The sequence below is a fragment of the Orcinus orca genome, chromosome 4, assembly GCF_937001465.1.
Source record: "Orcinus orca chromosome 4, mOrcOrc1.1, whole genome shotgun sequence".
Taxonomy (NCBI): Eukaryota; Metazoa; Chordata; class Mammalia; order Artiodactyla; family Delphinidae; genus Orcinus; species Orcinus orca.
In genome coordinates, this window is record NC_064562.1 from 33,897,107 (window position 1) to 33,922,136 (window position 25,030).

A 25,030-nucleotide genomic window follows, 5' to 3' on the forward strand; every position below is an offset into this window, starting at 1 on the left:
GTGGGCAGGCTGAATGGGAGACAAATATGGAGAACTGGTTAAAACAGGGACTTTGGCTTCAGACCTGGATTTGGGCCCCAGCTCCGTCATACACGTGCCGTGTGGTCTCTGACTTAGCCACTCTGAACCTCAGTCTCCTCATCTGTAAAATGAAGTTGCAACTTTATAAGATTATCTGAGGATCAAATGAGGTGAAGCATATCACAGTGTCTGACATACAGTCAGCAGTGATATATGTCAACTACTTTCATTTGAGAGCCATAAGATGGAAAAAATAAACTTATGTTTGCTCAGTAAAAGAAGTTTTCTTCATATCAAATCACTAATGAAACTTTTAAAATAAAAGTGGTAAATCAGACCCTGAGGATCTGTCTTTGATCACAAGTACCATACATTTTTCACGCTACTGATGTTCTTCAGAATTACTGTTCGCATTTTGAGGATCCAATCTTCCAAAGTGGATCAGACAAACTAGCAACAATGCCTCTGTTCCTTTGTGCCTCTAGTTTTTCTCTTTGGCCTTTTCTAGGCTTTTGCTTCAAGAACTGGCACATACATTCTATGTTGCATCGCAGTAGAAAAGCCTTACAAAGATCAGGGAATTACTGAGTGTCAGGACATTGGGCAGCAGTCAACCTGGTGTCTGCATGTTAGAATTCTGAAAGTTTGAAAAACAGTTGTGAAACTTTTGTGAAAGATTTATGAAAAATCTAGGCAAAATAGAACTTTTAGGCAATGTCTAAATGACGCTGTAGTTTTAATATGAGCATGCTTAAACTAAATGTCACATTTTAAAATTGTAAATGACAGAAAACTGAAATCAGTTTGCCTTATAAGACAAAGGGAGTTTATTGATTCAGTGGTAACTGGAACTCTAGAGGTGCTGACTTCAGGTGAGGTTTGATCCAGCAGCTCAACAGATGCCACCTAGGGCCAGGTTTCTCTCCTCCCCACTCTGCCTTCTATGGTGTTGGTTTCATCCTCAGCCTCCATGAGGTGGCCACAAAGGCAGCTCCAAGATCTCCCTTAATGGAAAAGTTGCTACAGCAGCTCCAAAGGTCACATTCTCATACCGTACTATCCAGAGTAAAAAGGATAGTCTGTTCTCCCAGAATTGCTACAAGAAAAAGAAGGTTTATTTTTTCCCCAGAGTCTCAGCAAATATCTTCTTGTGGCTCACTGGCTCTGATTGGGTTAGTGCCAATCCAGGTGACTTGGGGGCACAAGTGGGTGTGCCACTGGTTTAAGATTATGGGGCCCACTCCTGGAACTTAGTTTCAATCTGACCCAAGCCAAACTTTCTCTGGAAATTCAAGCATCTGTTGCCAGACTGGGATGATAAATGCTGGGTAGCAAATAGCCAATGTGCACTATATTGCATTTTTAAAAGGGAGCACCAAATTTGTGCTTACAGATTTGTATACTAAAAGCAAAGGCAAGGGAAATACCTATTTCTTACCTGACTTTCCCTGTTGATAGATCACAATAACCAGGAAGGATTTTAGCACTTGGCAGTTTTGTACCTTAGTTCTGTCCTGGAAGCGGGACGGTGGCGGGGGGGGGGGCAGTGGCGGGTGTGACATTTACAATAAGTAACCAAAGATCAAGGTCAAATGAATGGAGGGCCTAATTAGTTCCCTAAACAAAGAAATATGTCTGGTGCCTTCCTGGCCCTGTTCTCCTCTGAGGGTGCTGTTGGCTCCAGCCCAGAGGGCTCTGCATTCTTTGGTTTCAGTTCATGTTACTGAGATCACCTGATCTTAAATGACATTGCTAATGTCATTTAATTATTGCTAATAATAAATATTATTTAAATATTGCTGACTAATGCTAATATACATATATTTTTAAAGTTTAGATGAATCGTGTACCTCAAAGAGAAAACAGAATTTAAGCCTTGGAGTGAAATAGGGTGCTTAGTCTGCCGTGACCAAAGAGGACTGGAAATGACAGGAAATTGGGAAGGGGTGGGGGGTGAGGGGAGGTCCAGCCAGAGCAGCCCAAAGACTCAGCCTCAGCTGCTGTACTTCTCCCCTCACAGCCCATGTGGTGACACTTTGAGTGCACCCTGGGCTTCCAGCCCAGAAAACAGAAGCCAGGATAAGTGGTTTCTATAACATAATGGGGCTAAATGAATGGTTTCTAACTCCAACTTTCAATTACAGTTTAGAAAATGTTTTAGTGATAGATTTGAAGTTAACAAGAGATCAGCTGGAAGAAAGATGTGGAATCAGATTTTCCAGTGTTCCAAATAGCTCTGGGGGACGGGCTAGTCATTGATTCAACAAATATTTTTGTTATCCAGCAAATATTTATCCAAGGCCCACTCTGGGCAGATCCTGGGTTACAGTGGTGAACATGACCCTGTCCACATGGGGTTTATGGTCTAGCCCAGAGGAGATAAACAATAACCAAGTGACTGTGCAATTCCACTGAGGGTAAGGGCTAGGCATGAAACATACACGCACATTTGTATATAGTTAAGAAAGTCTTAGACGAACTTTTTGGATTAAATGGGTAGAGAAACTCCCAGTATAGAACACCTTAAAATTCTGGATAAAATATAAAAACCTTAGTCTTTTTTGTCCATTCTGTTCAGGTATTATTTACATATAATGAAATTCACTGATTTTAACTGTACCATTCAGTGAATGTCGACAAATGTATAGAGTCACGTAACCAGCACCATAACCACGATACGGTACATTTCCATCACCCCACAAAGTCCCCTGTGCCCCCTTATTGTCAGTCCTTTCCCCTCCCCCTCCCCCCTGGCAACCACTGATCTATTTCCAATTACTATAGTTTTGCCTATTCTAGAACTTCATATAAATTAAGTCATACAGCATGTAGTTTCTGTGTTTGTTGGAGGAGGTAATCAAGAGGACATGACCAATAGTTGACCCAAGAGCTGGGCAATTGGAGGCTCCTTACCTCCTTCCCTGTCCTTGGAATGTGAGCTTTGCCTGCCTTCCCTGTGCTAGAAGCCACCCAAGGATGCAGCCTGGAGATGGTGATGAGGTGCTGAGGCCATCGGGACAGTATACAGGACTAAACTAAGTTAAGGCCTCTACATAAATTTTTAAGATTCTGGCAGGCAGGTGTGAAGATCGACCCATCTTGCAGCTGCCCCAGACAAGCCTTGTAAGTAAGTTCCCTTGGTTATTAAACCTGCCACCTACCAATATGAAGTGGTCTGCCTCTTTCTTCTGTCTCTTCCTGCCCTCTGTGTATGGGAGCCAGTTTCAGGTTTCAGAATAAAGTAGACCAACCTGTATTCAAATTCTTCCACTGAGCACCATGATTTGGCGATTTCTCCATGCTGTTGTGCATGGCAGGAGTCTGCTCCTTTCCTATTGATGAGTGGTGTTCCACTGAATGGATATACCACAATCTGTTTTATTAATTCACTAGTTGATGGATATTTGAGTTCTTTCTGGCTTTTTGCTATAATGAATAAGCGGATATAAATATTTACCTATAAGTCTTTGGGTAGACATATATTTTCACGTCTCTTGGGTAAATACCTAGGAATGTAATGGCTGGCTCATATGGTATGGTTAGCAGAATTCTGAGAAAGACTCCCAATGACACTCACCCTTGCCTAATTCCAACCCTTTTGAGTGTCAGTGCGACACGTGAATATGATGAGCTATCGCCCCCATGATTATGTTACCTTAACACGGCAAAGGGAGATTAGCTGCGTGGGCCTAATCTAATCATGTGAGCCTTTTAAAAACTTTCAGACAAAAAAAAAGTCAGAGAGATGTGAAGCACAGGGGAGATTCAATGCGTCCTCACTGACTTGAAGACAGAGGGGACCCCTAAGAAGGAATATGGACAGCCTTAAGAGAGAAGCCCTCACCTGACAGCCAGCAAGGAAATGGGGATCTCAGTCTTGCAACCACAAGGAACTGCATTCTGCCAACACCCTCACTGAGCTTGGAAGCGATTTCATCCTAGAGCTTCCAGAAGAGGACTCAGTCTGGCTAACACCCTGACTTCAGTCTTGTGACAACATGAGCAGACAACCCAGCCACACTGTCCCAGACTTCTGACCTTCACAGCTATGAGATAAAAACCAACTGTAGTTTTAATCCACTAAATTTGTGGTTTTGTTATAGCAATAGAAAATGAATACATATATGTATGTTTAACTTCATAAGAAACTGCTAAATTGATTCCCAAAGTGTTTATACCATTTTAAATGCCCATCAGCAACGTCTGAGGTTTGCAGCAGCTCCATGTTCTTGGCAATACTTGATATTGTCAGTCTTTCTCATCTTTTGGCCATTCTTGTGTAGTGGTATTTCATAATTCGCATTTCCCTGATGTTCTTATTTGTTATCTGTATATCTTCATCAGTGAAATGTCTGTCCAAATCTTTTGCCTATTTAAAACAATTGAATTGTTTGTCTTACTCTTTCAAAGCACTGCGGAGCTGGTGGTAAAGTAAAGTGAAGGCAGAACTATGAAAAACCTTGATTGTAGAGGGGAAAGCAGGCCTTTGCTGAGAGGGATGAAGGAGAGGGGGCACTGGCCAACCCCAGAGTCTCAGTATGAATGAGCCACATCCAGGAGGCAGGAGATAAAAAGCAGTGGGCTTGAATAAGGTAGGAGGCAAGAACCCCTGAAAGACGGCACAATGGCTATACCAGAGCACAGCCTGCCTGCATAAGGAAATGTTACCTACCTCAGTCCTGGCACTGGGAAGAAAACTCTGCCCAAAGTACTTCCAATGTTAAGCTTCCACTCACAAGTGTTTAAGCCTGAAATTTACATCTCCTACATGGACCTGAAAACTTTAAACATAAAATTTATTTTAAAGTGGTCCCATGTTGGTAGTGCTTCTACCTCCCCAGCCCATCTACCTGAGCATTTCACTTTAACACAGGACTCAAAGAGGTCCCACATGCCGCGGAGTGGCTGGGCCCGTGAGCCATGGCCGCTGAGCCTGTGCTCCGCAACGGGAGAGGCCACAACAGTGAGAGGCCCGCGTACCACAAAAAAAAAATAAAAAGTCACTAAATAAATAAAGAAATGAGACTCTGTGAGCCAATAAACTGTAAAGGCTATGAATACTGGATGATTGGGCATAGAATATTAAATAAGTGTGTTTAAGGTTTTTAAAGAGATAAGATAATGGAATAAGGGCATAACAAAGAACAAAACATTCAAAGTTGACAGATATCCAGAAAAAAGCGAAAATTACATGACAGCTATTCTTCATTAGCAACAGTGAAGCCAGGAGACAGTGGAATATCTTCAAAGTGCTGATTGAAAATAACAATGAACCTAAAATTATATGTCAAGTGAAGTCATATTTCAAGAAGAAAATCAAAAGAAAGACATTATCCAACCAAAACTGGGAGATTTCAGTAACAAAAATCCTCACTATGAAGGTTCTTAGGGATGTACTTTAAGGAAAAGGAAAGTAATCCCAGAGGAAGTTCTGAGATGCAAAAAGGAATGACGAGAAGTTTAGGTAAAAACTGTGGACAAATGTAAACAACGTTGCATATATGAAACAATAATTTCTAAAGGAAGCTTCAAAAATATTCAGTGTAGAATTAAAATCCTGGGAAAAGTAGCCTAAAAATTGGGATTCATGTATTTGCTATAATGAACCCAGTGTCAGGCCCTGTGCTGAGGTCTTATATTACTTAATCCTCCCAACCACCTTATGAGGAAGCTGCTATTCTTAGCCAAGGTTTTCAAATGAGAAAACACACATAGCCAGGAAGTGTCAGCTGGAACTTAAGCCAAGTCTATTTGATTCTGAGCCTCCTCTCTCAAGCAGCCTACCGCGCTGCTCTCACTGGTAATATTTGTTGTGGAAACCATAGGCAAGTGTAGAGAAAATATAGGCAAGTGATACAGGCAAGTGTAAAGCCAAGAATTCCCCTGCATCATCACTGTCATATGTACAGGTACACATAACTTTGAAAACAATTGGGATCATAACTATCTACTGTTTTGAATCTCAGTTAATATTACCTATGAATACGATATTTTAAATATAATCGTCTTCCTCTTAATTATTTTTTGGAGCAATATTTTTTTAAATGGTTCATTGCTTAGTATTTTTTAACTTCTTTACCCCTATTCTTCTACAGTATTCACTGTTAAATTTTGTTAGACGTGAAAATCTATTTGATACTTTTATTTTCTCAAACTTGAAATGTAATAAGAGAGAGAAGTGGATGACTATAGAAGTGGACTATAGAAGTGGATGACTATAGCTGGCTATACTTTTATGTTTTAGAGATCTTCATTTGCAGATAAACATCACATCACATGATTCCAAAATTATGTGCTTCAAAGCAGATTCAGGATACAGCATGTGGATTTTCAAAACATGTAAATTAGATGGTTCTTCTTGATGAAAATCTTTGCTTTATGACAAAAATTTCCTATATGTTTTCTTTCACATAAACTGTTTTCTTAAAATATAGAAATATCACTTCCTTTATGAAAATTAGGTGCATGTGGAACTTAACAGAAATGCATTTATGACTTTAAAGAGATGAGTTTGTGTATACACACACACACACACACACATACATACAAATATGTGTATTTCAGTCTCAACCCAGAGGTTAATTAAAATCATCATATTATTATAATGTGTATAGTAAAATCTCCTCGATTCAAATATGCCATTGATTTTAAACTTTCAATAACTCAGTTACTAAACATACAATTTAGAGTAAGGAGAAACCAGTATGAGGTATGTGTGTATTTGTCTGCAATCCTATTACGCCTTGCACGAAGCACATTAACTTGTTTCATTTTACTTGTGGATACCGACTTGTTTGACAAGTATCAAATGCCCATATCCAAAAGTAACAAGATGGCATACGAACATTGCACCTTTGAACAAACATGGATAATCTCATCCACCCTTCTCCTTTTCCCCACCCAAACCATCACATGAGTTTAATTTTGTAGCCATGTGTTTTCCGTGGCCTGATAGTGCAGAGAGTGCACAGTCAAATATTATTCACACCAGGTCTCCCCTCGGCTTCACACATCTTTGTGGGCCTCTCCTCACTTCTACCGGGAACTAGCTATTGCTCCGTCTGTGCAAAACAACTTTTATATAGTATCTTAAGCAGAATAGAGAAAAGGAAATATGCTGAAGAGAATGACGGAATTTGTTCTAGAACCAAGTGTAAACTCGTTTAGTGGGGGGGGGGAAGGGGGGAGATATGCGGTCCCCCGGGCCTGCGACGTCCACTATCCCCACCCACAAGCAGGCTCCCGCGGCTCCGCCTCCATTCCCAAATATCACTCACTGCCCTCCTGTTTCTGCCCTCCCACCCTTGAGAATCTCTCTGAATCTGTGATTTAAAGCGGGCATCCATTGCCATCCTTCCTGGACCGCCTAATGCTAGGTCGCAGTTGTCGGGGTAACAGCGTGTCCAAAGGGAGGACTGGCTCTCCGGAGTTTCCACGGAAACCACTCCCCGCAGAAGCAGGTGCGGCGGGCGCAGCGGGTGGGGCTGGGAGGAACCCTCGGGGCGGGGCGGGGCCCCTAGCGCCCTGTACGGGTTATATATGTACTATATTTTATCAAGCACTACCTTCGGTGGGACATTTCACATGCAAAACAGAACCACTAATTCCTTCCGGCTTGATAAAAACCCAGTGGCTCTCGAGGCGCTGCCCGCGCTTTGGAAATGGTCCAGGTCGAGGAGGAGCTGCAAAGGAGCCCCCCCCCCCCCCCCAAACAGTAAGGTTCTCCTGGCCAGTGTCCTCTGGAGAGGCTGGAGCATTCGTGTGCGCGACAAAACGTGAGCGAAACCCAGTTTGATGAGCTTCTTGCGCTTTGCATAGTGCCAGGATATTCCACCAGTGCCCAGAAAATCAAGTATTAATAGGTGTGAGGTTTGCTGCGCTCCTCTAAGTCCCCTTTACATTTGAGACGCCAGGTTGGGTTAACTGGAAAGGCACTCGCCCTCTTGCTTTGTTTCACAAGTATCGTTGGGAAGAGTATCAGTTTTATGTTCAGAGCGACTAGGAAAGAACTGAGGTTTCTGGAGAATTCCTAGGTCAAGGCTGGAGTTTGAACCTTTTCCCGGTCCGTGCCTGCGCAGTCATTCCAGCTGCGGCATCGCTAGGCTCTCCTTGGTCCCCAGCCTGTCATCTTTGTGTCTCTTTTTGGGGGGAGGGGCTGTCTGACACAGTTATTAAACCTGGCAGCTGCGTTGGCGGCACCGAGGCGCATTTTGAGTGAGCCTGCAGAAAATGAGGGGCTTTCAGCGGGGCGCCAGCTTGTCACTTCTCGCTGCCTGAAAGGAGGCTCTCAGAGCGCTTTCTCTGGCTTCTATTAGTGGCCGCGGGGAGTGCGCGCATTTCACGAGAACAATTGGAAACGTGAGTATCTGTGGCTCCGCACTGCTTGCAGGCGACTCGGTTCCTAGGGCTTACAGCCTAGTGGCGGGCACGCAAAGGCAGCGGGAGGAGAGGCCGGCCCGCGGGGGATCGGGCTGCGGGAGGGCCTCGCGACGCACGTCGCCACGCCTTGTCTGTAGGTGGTGCGCACTGGCGCGACAAGGAGGCGACAACCGGGCTGGCTGCGAGAGGGGGCTGGAGCGCCCGGTTTCTAGCGCACGCCTTGGGATCTGGTCCTGTGCTTTGGGGTCGGATGCACAAAGAAAAGACCTCGGGCCTAGGCAGCCAGGGGAGACAGTCCTGTTCAGCCCCCAGTACCTCGGGTCCTTTTTGAGAAAGGGGAGAAGCTGCATTTTACGGTTGGCTCGAAACAATGAGATTAGGCCTCCCGCCCGGGAGGACCCTTGTGCAATGGCAGTGACCACCGCGGCCAGGCCTGCGGGGACCCGCGAGTGGCGGCGCCTCCAGGGTCGCGCCTCCCGTCGTTGGCCCATCCGGATTCTTTTGCGATATAAGAGCCTCTTGGGCCTCAGGTCCCAAACCCCGAGCTTGCTCCTTCCCTTCGCCTCCTCTCACACTGTGTTCTAACAGGGCAGATATTTTATGAACACCATGCATAAATAATTCCCTTTTCTCCCCAAAGTATGAGTGTGAAGGGGTGTGCTTTTTCCTACTATTGGTTGCTAGAGAGAATCTTGAAGTTCAGCTTCGGTTTTATATGTATTTCTGGACAAGATTTCCAACATTCCAGAGCTGGCATCATGCCAGGGTGGCTCCGTGGTTTATGTATTCCTTAAAGAACCTTGGCTTTCCCCTAGGGGTTCCAAGGAGCGTTTAACAGCGTCAGTTGACTCTGGAATATCATGTTCAATATTTCGTGTGCGTTTCCCTGTCGATCTGGTTCAGGCCCGAATGTGTGATACCCAGACATTATATCGAAAGCCTCACTCCTGCCATCTCTGAGGCTGGATTTCTTGCTGTGCTGTCTGATATCCAGCGTCAGGTAAGGTTCACCTTGCCCAGGGGGCCGGCCAGAGCCAGGACTCCTCTGATGTTGGGTGTGTGGGCAGTCAGCTGTGGGGTGGGAGAGCTTTTCCAGGCCTCAGTTTCCTAATCTATAAAATGAGCACAACAAAATAATAGAGAGATGCTGGTGTTTCAATCCCGTCTCCCACTAAGCAACTTTTCTGTTATAACCTGATAGTTGAGGATTATGTTAATGAAAACAAAAAGGAAAGAAAGGAGAAGCCTACAAAATGGAAAAAAAAAATTAAATAACCCTAAGAAAAGCAGTTATTAAGTTAGCTTGGAAATTCCCTAAAAACAGACTAGCCTGTTGGGAGGAAATTAATGTATAGGTGAAGAAGTAAAACTGTCATGGACATGAATATGGCCTATTTATTTATTTATTTTGGCCACACCATGCCTTGAGGGATCTCAGTTCCCTGGCCAGGGACTGAACCCCAGCCACAGCAGTGAAAGCCCGGAATCCTAACCAGTAGGCCACCAGGAAGCTCCCCATATGGCCTCTTTAATTTTACATTATCAGGTTGTGGCCCTTGAGGAAGTTTGATGTCCCTCTAACAGGGAGAGGAGGGTTGATATTCGGTGCTTTATTTGCCCCCAAACTTGGTTTTCCATCCTGGAGTGTGGTGTCTCAGGTTTTTGCAAATGAGTTCCTTGTTAACAAAAACCAGATGATAATTAAGTTAAAAAAAAAAAAAAAGCATTGTGAAAAGAAATGAATGTGGTTCTGAGGTGTTAAGTATGATATGATAGAACCAGGAAGAAGTGCCCCTACCGAATTCTACTCTAGTAAAATAATGGTTAGGGTATTTTTTCTAATTTTGTCCATTGTACTTTAAAAAGAATGTGGAGAAACTGGAGGAGGGGTTCAGAATGGAGCAACCAAAATAACAATGTAGCAGAAAGAGGAGAAGCTTTCAAAAAAAAATTTTTTTTTTTTAAATCCTGAGGCTGGGTGAGGTTCTGAAAAGAATGGAATAAGAGAAAACCAGATTTCGATAGAATAGAATGAACTTCTAAAATGGTGAAAGAATAAAATGAGGCACTGAGGAGCTTCAAAAGGAGAATAATTTACCACCTGCCCTTCATGGTCTAGCCCCCGCCCTGCATGAACCTGGCTGCCTGCTTGCATCACGTAGGGACTTTAAAACTCTTCTAAGGCCCAGGTCCCTCCCTAGGCCCAGATTCTGTCTTCACTCGTCTCAACGTGGGTGTGGATATTTTGTTAGAGCTTCCTAGGTGAAACCTGAGGTAGGGAAACATTGGTCACGCCTAAGAGGGCAAAGTCCATGGCTGCAGGGACCAGCAGGGAGCATAAATGCCGGAGGAGGGCCAGGGGCTGCTGGGGCTTAAGGAGGGAAGGCAGCTATGATCCACACGGGGATGTCAGCCAGCTTGGCCAGCTCTTCCACTTTATCAGGGATTTCTGGAAATCCAGTTATCTATTTATTAATATGAAATCTTCAGATCTTTAAGGGTTGCAGCTCAGTAAGAGTAAAACATTGAAAAGTAAATTGTGCTTGCCAAACAGAACACATCCCACAGGCCAGATTAGGTAACCTCAGCCACGGACTTGTGCCTTCTCTTCAGGGCTGGAGCAGGGGCAGGACTAGGGCCTATCCCAGGGCCTCTTCTAGTTTGAGTTCTGTTGTTTTGCTTTGTTTCGTTATTTGTTTTAGTAAATTTATTTTATCTATTTATTCTTTTTTAAGTTGAAATATAGTTGATTTACAATAATGTGTTAGTTTCAGGTGTATAGCAAAGTGATTCAGTTATACTTATATGTGTATATATATGTATCTATTTCAGATTCTTTTCCCTTATAGGTTATTATAAGTATTGAGTAGAGTTCCCTGTGCTATACAGTAGGGCCTTGTTGGTTATCTATTTTATATATAGTAGTGTATATCTGTTAATCACCAACTCCTAATTTATCCCTCCTCCCCTTCCCCCTTTGGTAACCATAAGTTTGTTTTCTGTGTCTGTGGATCTATTTCTGTTTTGTACATAAGTTTATTTGTATCATTTTTTTTAGGTTCCACATATAAGTGATATCATGTGATATTTGTCTTTGTCTGACTTACTTCACTTAATATGATAATCTCTATGTCTATCCATGTTGCTGCAAATGGCATTATTTCATTCTTTTTTATGGCTGAGTAATATTCCACTGTATATATGTACCACATCTTCCTTATCCATTCATCTGTTGATGGACACTTAGGTTGCTTCCACATCTTGGCTATTGTAAATAGTGCTGCTATGAACATTGGGGTGCATGTATCTTTTAGAATTATCATTTTCTCCAGGTATATGTCCAGGAGTGCGATTGCTGGATCATATGGTAGCTCTAGTTTTAGTTTTTTAAGGAACTTCCACACTGTTCTTCATAGTCCTGCACCAATTTACATTCCCACCGACAGTACAGGAGGGTTTTCTTTTTCTCCACACCCTCTCCAGCATTTCTTATTTGTAGACTTTGATAGATCCCTTTAGATTATTTGAATGAAGAAACATTCTCTGTTCCCTAAGCTTCCCCTGACTGTAAGTTAAAGGGGCTGGCCCTGGGGATTGGGATAATGGCCACAGGCCCCCGAGGTAAGAAGTAACCAGCATGCCCCCTGCCCAACGTCTACCACTCAGAGTTTCTGGCTGCCTCTGCTGATCACGGAGATAAGGCGAGTGAGGATTGGGAGGCTTGATCCGTTCTATGGGAGGCCTGGGAACTGTCCTGAAGCCGCCTTCTGCTGTCACTTGGGTTGTGGGGAGGGCATGGGTACCATAAATTGTCCATGAATATAAGCAGCACTGATGTTGAAATGTGATTTCAAAAGTCCCCAGTTCAGGGTTTCCCTGGTGGCGCAGTGGTTGAGAGTCCGCCTGCTGATGCAGGGAACACGGGTTCGTGCCCCGGTCTGGGAAGATCCTACTTGCCGCGGAGCGACTGGGCCCGTGAGCCATGGCCGCTGAGCCTGCGCGTCCGGAGCCTGTGCTCCACGACGGAAGAGGCCACAACAGTGAAAGGCCCGCGTACCGCAAAAAAAAAAAAAAAAGTTCCCAGTTCACACATCTTTTAAATTTCCCTCAAGCCTTCCCTAAGCTGCACAAGCAACGGAAGAAGGTGTGTCTCCACGAGCAAAGAGGAGGCATTGAACACCACTTTCCGCAGATAAGAACTTAGCCAGAAGTAGAAAAACTCAGAGGACCTTAAAATGTGACTTGGCTGGATTCTCCCTGCCTTTTCCCTCTGGTTTAGGGCTGCTTTTATTTTGCTCGGATGTGGGGTCAGGTGAAGTAACAGAAAGGCAGAACACCTGCCTCTCTCTGGCTGTTCCTCCCACTGTAATGCTGAGACCAGGGTGGTACCTCCCTCCCCAGACACAAGGCAGCCTTGCAGGCTAACACACAGACCTGGGTGTGCACAGTGGCAGGGATTCAGCACAGAGGGGATGACCACTTACCCCAGGGCAACGAGCAGATGCCAGCTTTGTTCAAAACAGCTTTGTCAAGCAAGGCGGCCCGGTACGTAAATGAAAAAAGCACTTTAGCAGCTGCCATTTTCGCTTCCCATAGGCTCTGGGTAGGCAGGCAAAACCAGAGTAATTGAACAGATGCCTGGCTCCCCTCTACAGGCTGTGCAAAACCTCCCAAAGCCATGGCCATGTTGTCTTCAGTCCTTTTGCCAGCCCCTCGGCTCTCCAGTCAAAAAAGCAGTACCCGTGATCAAAGATTTCACTATCAAGGAGAAAGGAAGGAGAGTTTTGCAGCTAGAATGTGGAAACAGCGCTGAGAAAGGGGAAGGAAATAGGATCCAGGTGTTTGGTTGGATTCTGGGTGCCAAAACCCAGAAATTAGTTGCTTGGAGGGGGCAGAAGCCGTATCAGCCCTAATGTTGAGCTGCCAATGCCTTAGGCTGTGGCAGAGATGCTCTACTCTGCTATACTCTTCGTCTCTCCTAAGGACTGCATAAAAAAAAGGGGTTGATTTGATTCTCCCATGGGAATCCTAGATGAACACATTCTACCCCATCAGCCTTTGCCACTAGCCGGGGACCAGCTTCGGAGGACCAGGGTGTAAGGTGGGGTGCTGTGAGGTCCCTTGGAGGGTCTGACTCACTTCACAGCACCGGTGCAGCCTCAGGACTGTGGCTCAGGAATGGGCCGCATACAAGACTGCTCCCACTCGTGCTCCTTTTAGTCCTGGGACCAACCTTCAGAGTGTTCTTTGGAATCAGCTTCCCTTTATGTCTGTCCTTCTTCCGGCCATAGCCCAGGCTGACCGTTAAATATACCAATTGCCTGCCCTCCAATGCCTGGAACAGCAAGTTCCGTCCATTTCTGGCTGGATAATGACAGGTTGCCTGTGGAGCATCCTGGCCCGCGAGCTGTCTACCAGGGTTAGGCAAGCAGCTTCTAGTTTCTCTTGAGGTAGTTTATCCGGTTGCCTTTCCATCCTATAAACTTCCTGTTTTTAGTAAATTACTTTTTAGTAAATTACTCTTTTTAGTAAATTACTCTTAACAGAAGATCTCTTTATGTGTGTCCAGGGACAGAGAGAAAAGGTAAAACTCCATTCCACTTTTTTGAATTTCTTCATGATGGTGGTAGAAAAATTGATTAAGGGGAAATTTGATACTGTTGGCTAAAATGCAACTATATGTTCATGACCCTTCAATTCATCTCTGTCCTGCATGATCAAATATTCTTGTTATATGAGATTAATAAGAATATTAGTAAAGTTCAATTATGCAGTGATATGAACTATAAAGGGTTTAAAAAAACAACAATTCCATTGGAAATTTTATTTTAAAGTAGATTATTCTCATCACCATATAGTGGTAAGCCAAAAGTAAATTATCCTAATGTGCAGTTATATATAGTGGGTAACCAAAATGCAGAAAATTTTATTTTTTAAGTTTTATTGAAGTGTAGTTGATTTACCATGTTGTGTTAATTTCTGCTGTACAGCAAAGTGATTCAGTTACACATATATATTCTTTTTCATACTCTTTTCCATTATGGTTTATCACAGGATATTGAATATAGTTCCCTGTGCTATACAATAGGATCTTGTTGTTTATCCATCCTACATACACTAGTTTGCATCTGCTCACCCCAAACTCCCAGTCCTTTCCTCCCCGGCCCCCTGCCTTGGCAACCGCAAGTCTGTTCTCTGTGTCTGTGAGTCTGTTTCTGTTTCATAGATAAGTTCATTTGTGTCCTATTTTAGATTCCACATGTAAGTGATATCATATGGTATTTGTCTTTCTCTTTCTGACTTACTTAGTATGATAATCTCTAGGTACCTCCATGTTGCCAAAAGGCAGAAAATTTTAAATTAAATCTATGAAATAGTTACCCTGTTTCTCCCACTAAGTATGAAAAAAGAAGGAAGCATATGACCATTTTAAAAACTAGCTCTTGCCATCATGGTTAGAAGAAAGATTTACACACACAAAAACAGATAAAGAGTATAACAAAGAAAGTGTTAGGTGGAGTGCTAGACTGACTAATCAAATGTGGGAGCAAGTGACACAGACAGTCTGTTCTATGCCAAAGCCAGAAAGGGGAACATTGATGCTTGCGGGTATAATCAGGTACACTGTGGTGGCTCCAGGGCTTTGAGGAATGGTCTAGAAGTGGAAAGGTAAGCAGAGAAGGTGGAGGTATTTTTCACCTAGAGGCAGACAGCTTAAGCAGTGGCTCAAAAGTCATGGATTTGGGAACTTACTTTTTTTAAAAAATTGAAGTATAGTTGCTGTACAATACTATATAAGTTACAATATACAATATAGTGTATACAATATACAATATACAATTATACAATATAGTGATTCACAATTTTTAAGGGTTATACTCCATTTATAATTATTATAAAATATTGGCTATAGTCCCCACATTGTACAATATATGCTTGTAACTTATTTTACACATGATAGTTTATGCCTCTTAATCCCCTACCTCTGTCTTGCCCCTCCCTTCTTCCCTCTCCCCACTGGTAACCACTAGTTTGTTCTCTATTTCTGTGTGTCTCCTTTTTGTTATATTCACTAGTTTGTTGTACTTTCTAGATTCCACATATAAGTGACGTCATACAGTGTTTGTCTTTCTCTGTCTGACTTATTTCACTCAGCATAATGTCCTCCAAGTCCATCCATGTTGCTGCAAGTGGCAAAATTTCATTCTTTTTTATGGTGGAGTAGTATTCCATTGTATATATGTGCCACATCTTCTTTATCCATTCCTCTGTTGATGGACACTTAGATTGCTTTCATGTCTTGACTATTGTAAATAGTGCTGCTATGAACATTGGGGTGAGTGTATCTTTTCGAGTTAGTGTTTTTGTTTTTTCTAGATATATACCCAGGAGTGGAATTGCTGGGTTATATGTAATTCTGTTTTTAGTTTTTTGAGAAACCTCCATACTGTTTTCCACAGTGGTTGCACCAATCTACACTCCCACCAACAGTGTATGAAGGTTCCCTTTTCTCCACATCCTCACCAACATTTGTTGTGTGTGTTCCTTTTTTTTTTTAAGGAAAATAGTTTATAATCATTGGAAGGAGGAGAGTTCTTTCTTCCTTTTGATGAAGGCCATTCTGACAGGTGTGAGGTGTTATCTCATTGTGGTTTTGATTTGCATTTCCCTGATGATTAGCGATGTTGAGCATCTTTTCATGTTGACAGCTCACTTTTGATGGTTAACAGAGAGAAAGAAAACAGGCCTTCTCTCTGGAGGCAGATGATAGGTATTTGTATCCCAAAGGTGTGTGACCTTGAGCAGTTTGCATAACGTACATAGATGAGCTTCCTCATCAATGAGTGGGGACGACCATTCCATTTTTAAGGAATAAAGGGAATTGATGTAAAGGGTTCAGCATGGTTCATGGCACCCAGATGATTAACCTATCATGAGTATTGTTTTGTTTTTTTTTGTTTTTTTTTTTTGTGGTATGCGGGCCTCTCACTGTTGTGGCCTCTCCTGTTGCGGAGCACAGGCTCCAGACGCGCAGGCTCAGTGGCCATGGCTCACGGGCCCAGCCGCTCCGCGGCATGTGGGATCTTCCCAGACCGGGGCATGAATCGGTGTCCCCTGCATCGGCAGGTGGACTCTCAACCACTGTGCCACCAGGGAAGCCCTATCATGAGTATTGTTAAGAAGAAAGACATACGGTAAGGCTCTACCCAACTTCAATATCCTCAAAGAATGAGGAATTTGAACTTGTTCTTAAGACAATATGGCACCATCGTAGAATCTTTAGGAAAAGGAAAATGTCTTGTACCACTTATAGAAAAGCTCACTAAATTTTTACAAATTCCTATATGATCATTTGAATCTCTGCTTGGATTTGTTTTCTCTTCTTTTTTGTGTTTGTAATTCAAACTTTAATACTTGGACAAATTAACCAGAATTTAAATACACTCCTCTAAATCTGTGAGAAGACTGCCGCTCAAGATGGTTTGTCAGGAAACTGTGTGATCTGTGGCCAGTATTGTATTGGCCTCCAGCCTCCCTGGAGAACTAACAGTAGCTCTGAGCTTAATGATGTGATAAACTCTGTCAGTTACTTTTTTGACAGATGAACCTTGTGAAAATTCACTACTCAAAAATTTTTATTAAATATATAGGACTGCCTCATTTCCACTAGCATATTATTCTTCTTGGACTTTTCCCCACAACCCTTTATTTTTAGCTCTTTTAAGTAAAAGTTACAACTTTACTATGCTTTTGGTTTGGCAATGAGCAATATGCTTCCATTGTTATATCTCTATTTTACAACTTTCCAGAATTGTTTGGTGTTATTTTTAGAATATGAGTCAGTTGCAGTCTTCACACTGTGGTTTTGAGAGTGTTTTTATAACCCTTCTGAGCGAAATGTTTCTCTGGAATTTTTCTCCCTACTCCTCCCCTCCCTCCTTTCCTTAATTCCTTTGAGTTTGTCTTTATTAAACATAATCTTGAAGCGGAGTAAACTTTGTTATCTGACTCTCCCCCCTCACCAAGTTCCTAAGAATAAACATTTCTGAGATAATCCAGCAAAAATCACTGATCTCATTAGTTTCCCCAAAGGAAAACAAATCAGTCTTGTGAGGTAGTATCAGGATTTTTAGAAGATGATTATTTTCCAGGCTTAATTTTTAAAGGGGGGCGAGGAGGGCTGGGGGCCAGCTCTGTGCCTCACACACAGTAAAGACTTCCATATTCTGTTCTTTCATTCACATTTATGTTTCCCTAGGAGGGAGAGGGAGACCAGGCACGGTCTTCTTGCCAATGTGAATTAGCTCTTCATTGGCCAGATTCTTTGGACATCCACTTACCAGCCATCCTCTAGTTTTCTGAGTAACAAAGATCTTGTTTTACTTGGAACTAACATAGGTCCTTTGTTCAAAAAGCTCAACACAAAATTTTGAAATGAGAACTGTAATCCTTCCTTTATAAAGAAATGCTTTGCAAGCTAATGTTTATAACCAACCCTACTGCTTTTACAAGCACAGAGATGGATCAAAGTTCCACCAACACTCCGTGGATTAGCATGTGTGCTATATAGCAGACACTGTCCTTGCCACTGTGCAGCTGGGATCCCATTGAGTCCTAACAGGAATCCTGTGAGAAGGTACTGTTGTCCTCATTTTAGAAGGTCCGAGAGGCTGGATCAGTTGTCCAAGGTCACCAGCTACTAAGAAGCAGGCCCAGGAGTCTGCCTCAGACCCGTCTGACTTTAAAGCCATAGCTCTTTCCAGTACACTCTACTCTATTCTCATACAGTATGAGACACAGCAGAATCCTTTGGAATAGTCTGTTCCCCAGTTTGGGTTTCATTAGAGTTCTCTAATGAGTGAATGGTTCACACTCAAACAATTCTCACAGACAAGACCAGGACTAGTTTTCTTTGAATCATCTAGTTCTCATAAACCAACCGGTACAAGGCAGGTCCAGCAAGTTTCCTGGATGATTGACTATTGGCCAGTATTTCAAGGTGGAAAACTGTGTCTAAGACCCACTCAGAAGTGTAGTAAGGGTAGCTGCACGGACCACCAGCAGGTAAATGCACTGTGTCCTCAGCAGCTGGCCTATTAGGGTGTGGGAAGTTGTAGCTTTTCACTAGAACCTTCCATCCACTGGAAAAAAACAGATAAGGCAAGACTGGAAAAGCCAAGTACTTAAGCAAATTTGATGAGGCTGTAATCATGAATAAGCCTGATGAAGCCTGAAGCTCCTAAATGAAATTCATGTGTAAATTCTCTCTTGCCAGCTCACTCTTAGGAGAAACTATTTGTGGTCATCATTATTGTCAAATTTCTAAGTTTCCAAAGGTAAGGACCGTCATTTTAACTCTTTATCCTGGCACTTAGCTTGTTGCTTGGCACACAGTATATGTTAAATAAACAATTGTTTGAATGAGTGTATTAGTCAGGGTTCTCCAGAGAAACACAACCAATAGGATATTGATTGATTGGCTGATTGGAATTGGCTCATGTGATTTTGGAGGTTGGTAAGTCCAATCTGTAGGGAGGACAGCAGGCTGGAGATGCAGGGAGAGCCAATGTTCCAGGTAAAAGCCATCAGGCAGGAAGAGTCAATATTGCAGATGAAGTCCAAAGGCAGTCTGCTGGTTATTTTGCTCTTACTCGAGAGAAGGTCCATCTTTTTGTTTTATTTAGTCCTTTTTAAAAAAATTTATTGAAGTATAATGGATGTACAGTATTATATAAGTTACAGGTGGGTGTACAATATTGTAATTCACAATATACTTCGTTCATAGTTATTATAAAATATATGCTATAGTCCTTGTGTTGTACAATATACCCTGTAGCTTATTTTATACATAATAGTTTGTACATCTTAATCCCCTACCCCTGTATGGCCCCTCCCACTTCCCTCTCCCAAGGGGTGACCACTAGCTTGTTCTCTATATCTGTGAGTCTGCTTCTGTTTTGTTATATTCACTAGTTTGTTGTGTTTTATTTTTTTATTTATTTTTAAGCATCTTTATTGGAGTATAATTGCTTTACAATGGTGTGTTAGTTTCTGCTTTATAATAAAGTGAATCAGATGAGGCCCACCCACATTATGGAGGGCAATCTGCTTTACTCTACCAATTAAAATGTTAATCTCATCCAAAAACACAGTTGCAGAAACACCCAGAATAATGTTTGACTAGATATCTGGGCACCCCGTGGCCCAACCAAGTTGGCACATAAAATTAACCATCACAATGAGTGAGTGAGTAAATGAGAAGCAGCAGTTTCTGGACTGCAGCAGAGCAAGTGGGATGTCAGGGGTTGGTCTCTTATTGCAGGCTTCAGTTAAAATGACATCTTGCTAATAAAAAGGAATCTTCTTCCTCATGGGGCAGCTCCAACAGACCACAGAGTTTGAAACCATGATGCCCAAGATTCTGGGAGAATCTTCCTTTGGCCACATGTGCCCAAGTGATCAGTAACCACTGGATCAAGTGAATTAAAGGGGTTGACACACGTATCATGCTCTCTGGAATTGAGGAGTAAGATTTTTTTGGCATCAGAATCCTAAAAACATGTAAGAACCTAGCTTTTCCAAGACGTAAGGGAAAAATTAACCTTTATGGTACCCGAGTATACATAGCCATATTCAAGACTACTTTCTTTAGTTGCCTTTTTTTTTTTTTTTTTGCGGTACGCGGGCCTCTCACTGTTGCGGCCTCTCCCCTTGAGGAGCACAGGCTCTGGACGCGCAGGCTCAGCGGCCATGGCTCACGGGCCAGCCGCTCCGCGGCATATGAGATCCTCCCAGACCTGGGTACGAACCCGTGTCCCCTACACCGGCAGGCGGACTCTCAACCACTGCGCCACCAGGGAATCCCTCTTTAGTTGCTTTTTAATGCAGTTAGGTGGTTACTGAAGATTTCTGAAATTTGTAGATTATTGATTCTCTAAAATCATAACTCATGTCATGTACTCTGGGATCAGTTTTCTAGATTTACATGTTAAAAATGTGCTGCGATGTAAAGAAACTTAGGAAACATGTCCCTTCTTTGAGATTTAAGTAGTATTTCTTTTTGTTATTCTCATACAAATTTATTTTCTACTGTACCTTTTTAGACAAAAGGTGTTTGGGGGGAAAAAGGTGTTATTAAAGACATGAACGTTTTGCTCACTCAGGGTTGACATCTGCATAAATTCCTGCTGTAGCCAGTTTTCTTTCACCTCGCCTAGTTTACCTCTACAATTGTTCTCATAGTCTAATGTTGTTCTGACTTTTTATTTATATAAATACATGCACTTCATTTTAAAAATAAAATGGTATTGTTAAAAGCTTATACCTAAATACAGCAGGCTCTTATCTGTTACCCCATCCCCCAGTTCTCCTTCCTAAAAATAACCCCTTTGAACAGTCTTAACCATTTTTCATTAGCTGTTTCATGTTTCTAAAAATTATCCTCTTTCTGCTATTTTTTAAAATTAGTTCTTTTCTTTATTCAAAAAGGTAGTATATCAACACAGTTCAAAATTCAAAAGAAAAAAGGGTAAAAATAATGAAAAGTCTCCTTTTAACCCTGGTCCCCAGACTGTCTAATTCCCTCTCTGGAGGCAACCAATATCACCCACCCCTCATATATTTTTCCTGAGATTTCCTTACATATACATACACTACAGTTTACTGATCAATTTTGGGTATTATCTGTTGACTCAGTCACAGAAGATGAGAATTTAGGTTTCTCTCTTATACTCTGTTTCCTCACTTCCTTCCCCACAACTTAGTTATAGTACAAGTCTTGATTAAATCATTATTTACATTATGACTATATAAATGTTTCACTGCTGAGCAATGTAGTTTATATACTGCATTTTATTTTACCCAGAGCTAATAAACACTTCATTTTTTCATTAGATTTTCTATGGGCCAATTGTTGACATTTTTTTCAACTGTCCTAGCAGATGTGTCACATGGCCTCTGTTCTCCAGTTTGGACTGTTTTTTTGTGTTGTTTTTTTCTCTACTCCCAGTGAGCTGTTGTTTGGAGACATGCTTTTGTCAATTCTTCTGTGTTGGATTCTCTTTTCTTGGACCCCAGTGTCTTTTTCTTTCTTGATTTAATTCTGTTTTTCTGAAATACATCCTCCAGTAGCTTTTTAAAGAAAGGGTACATACAAGGTAAATTTTGAGTCCTTGTATATCTGAAAATGTCTTTATTCTACCCACTCACTTCATAGTTTGGCTGGGTATAGAATCTCTAGATGAAAATAGTTTTTCCTAGAATTGTAAAGGCTCATGTACTCGCCTCTGGTCTCCATTATTGCTACTGGGAAGTCCTTTGCCATTCATTCCCTTTCTCCATCTCCTTCAGTGTTTTTTCTCCCTATATATTCTGCTATTTCACAGCTATTTGCCATGATTTGAGTGTTTTTTCATTAATTATTCTGATCACTTGGCCCTTTTTAATACAGAAACTCATGCTTTTCTTTTCTGGGAAAATGTACTTCATTTTCACTTTATTGATTCCTTCCCTTTTATTTCCTCCTGTTTTCTCTTCTGGAACTCTGGTTAGCTGAACAACACACCACTTGAACTGATCTTCTAATTTTCTTATCTTTCATGCTATTGAGATCTTTTGTTTTCAAATTTTTAATTTCTAAGGTGTCATTCTTGGTTTTTAATTTTTAAAAAATATCTTGTCATTTCATGGATGCGTATCTTCTTTTTTGGCTCCAAAGATATTAAACACAGTGGATTTTTAAAAACCTTTCTTCTACTCCCTGTATTGTTTCTTTGGCCTCTGAGTTCCATTATTTTTGTTTGTTTGTTTGTTTCAGACTCACGTGTCTGGAGATCTTTGTCCACACACAGTTAAGAGTGAGGCTGTAAAACGTTTGATTGCAGCCTTTGTGTAATTGATTGGTTTGGTAATTGGTGGACCTCCTTTGAAGAATGATCTGGCAGTGAGCCAAGTTTTTCTTCGGGCAACCCCAGAAGGCAGTGTTGTAAGGATTTTTCTTTAATGAGAACATTTAGTTTCTTCTAAGACTAAGAAGTCTCCTAAGAATACTTCTGCTTTGGATGGATAAAGTTGATTTCCACCATTCTGGGAGCATGAAAGAGAACAGAATCTGGAATGCTATCATTCGTTACGCAGACTTCATTTTAATCTTTAGCTTTCAGTTTGAGATGCTTTGACCTCCCAGGAGTCCATCTGGTGAACTCAGATTAAATTCTCCTCTCGAATAATTTTTAAACTTTTTACCTAACCACAAAACTGGGTGTGTGTGGTGGAATCAGCCATATAGTATATAATATCAAGAATTTAGACTCTGCAGCCAGAATGTTTGGGTTCATATCTTAGTTGTGACCTCGGTCAAGTTCCCCAAGCCCTGTAGTTCATGACTCCATGCTAAAGGTGAACATCGCAATGCCCAGGGAAGAAAAGAGCACATTTCTTTTTCAGGTTAAAGAGAATTTATTTCTCTTTAATCTGAACTATTGATTTTGTATTTTTAAAATGATCTCTTGTACAACCAAACCAATGAAAGCACAAAGGAGTACAATTGCACACATGATCTTTCTGCAAAGATGGTATGGAGTTTCCCACTGAAGTAATTCATTGTTCACAGAACTTGGCAAAAAGAAAAGAAAAAGGTCTCTAAACAAATAGCCCATTGAGAAATATAGCATGACAGGAGGATGATGCAATGGCAAATTGCAACATAGAAAGAAGTCCTGAATGAAAATTTTGTGTTACAAAAGGATCAAAAGCAGTCCAACGAAATGGCAAGGAAACAAAATTTATTTTGAAATCTTATTCGGTTTTCATGTTTGGAATCTTTAACAAGTTATTTGTTTCCAGTTCACCACCACACGCCATACCTAGAGTTAGCATGAGCTAGTCCTCAGCTCCTGAATTCCCTTTGCCTCTGGGAAAAGTATGACTATGGGATGCAGAGAACCTGACACCTCCCACAGTGAGAATGGGAGTAGAGCAAGTGCCCCACGAAAAGTGCAGGAGAGGAGAGATGCAGACAGACTTTGGTCAAAACCTCACTAACAACACAATTCAGGAAGGAGACAGGCCTGAGGTTCTGTCCCCCAAGGGCTTATGCTTGTTGTTGAAAGTGTCCCTAAATCTCTCCACCTAGAATTTCTCTTCTTCAGATTCTCTGGTTCAAAACCATAGAAAATGACAAAATATGAAGGGTTTGAGTAATATAAAATATAAAAACATGTACTTTCCATGGCTCATTTGCCAATTTCCTTGTCACTTAATTCTTGATTTATCTATGGTGATTTAAAGACAATAATAAAACAGGGGAAGTATAACCAGCTACTTATATGTAAAGAGAACATTTTTTTCTTTTTTGGCTGCACCATGGGGTATGTGGGATCTAAGTTCCCTGACCAGGGATCAAACCTGCTCCCCCTGCATTGGAAGCGCAGAGTCTTAACCACTGGGCCGCCAGGGAATTCCTAAGAAAACATTTTAAATAGGAGAAATTTGCAAAGGTGTATGTACAAGAATTTTTTTTTGCATTTGTTTATAATATTGATTTATCCACATAGGGGATTGGTTAAATAAATTATGCTACATCCATAAAACAGCATGCTAGGAAGCTACACACCAAAAATAGGCTTATAGGCCCAAACATTTCCATAAGGGAAGTTATCCATGATATGTTATTGGTAGGAAGGTAAAAGAAATGATAAATTACTGTGAATTATTTTGTTTTAATAAGCACTGTTTTGCTAATATGTTTGCCTAGAAAACCATCTGACATGATGCTGAGTTGTTAAGTAATCATTTCTGTGTGGTAGGATAATAGATGACAGTTGAACTTTTGCAAAGAGCATTTATTGCTTTTGAAACTAGAAAAAAAAATGTATATAGCTGTAAAGTGACCAGAGGCAGACAATGGGAAGCATGGAGTTAGAAAAAGACCTTAATATACACATAGTGGATAATCAGGATTGATTGAGATTAAAACTATAGAGACCTTCTTTGAAATAACTCAAAATGTTAATTTTCCATTTTCTCAAATGAAACCAGTTGAATAGGCTTAAAGATATAAAAATAATGTTTCTTAAATTAGAAAGCATAGTGATATACAGTGGTTGACTTAATTGCAGTGTTAAAAGATCTTTAAAATCCATTCCCAAAGTGTTGACTTTTCCAGCTCTAATCTAGCACTTACTCAAATTTCTTTAAAAGATTTTCATTTGATATAAATTCTGCGGTACTGGAGGCACCTTGTTCTCTTCAAGAAGTCAATCCATGTTGAAAGGTGGAGAGGTTGTTACTCATGACATAGTTAGAGCCAATTATTTCAAGCAGATTCTTGGAAGAAGTGTATCATTGTGACTGGCATGCCTTAGAAAATGTAGACTCACACACCATGCTTTAATATAGATTTAATGTTTCTTGTTTGCTTTTAAAAATTATCCTTACACTTGTTATCTGGAAGGCAGTAGTCTTAGTTATCGGACTAGTCAAAAAAAAAACTGTGTAATATGCTGTGCTATTGCAATCTACCTTGGTATATGAATTTGGATTTAATTTCCCTTGACTATTTGAAGCAGCATTTTTTTAAAATAAATTTATTTATTTTTATTTTTAGCTGCACTGGATCTTCGTTGCTGCA

General features: G+C 41.4%; 1 protein-coding gene across 1 annotated transcript in view; it reads left to right on the plus strand.

Moving 5' to 3' along the window:
• Positions 1-7,341: 7,341 nt before the first annotated feature.
• The window catches only part of TRIM2 (tripartite motif containing 2), a 171,925-nt gene continuing 154,236 nt past the window's right edge, over positions 7,342-25,030 (plus strand). The window contains exon 1 of the mRNA XM_049709074.1: positions 7,342-7,481. The gene's annotated coding sequence lies outside the window, so the exon portion shown is untranslated. The remainder of the gene's footprint in view (positions 7,482-25,030) is intronic.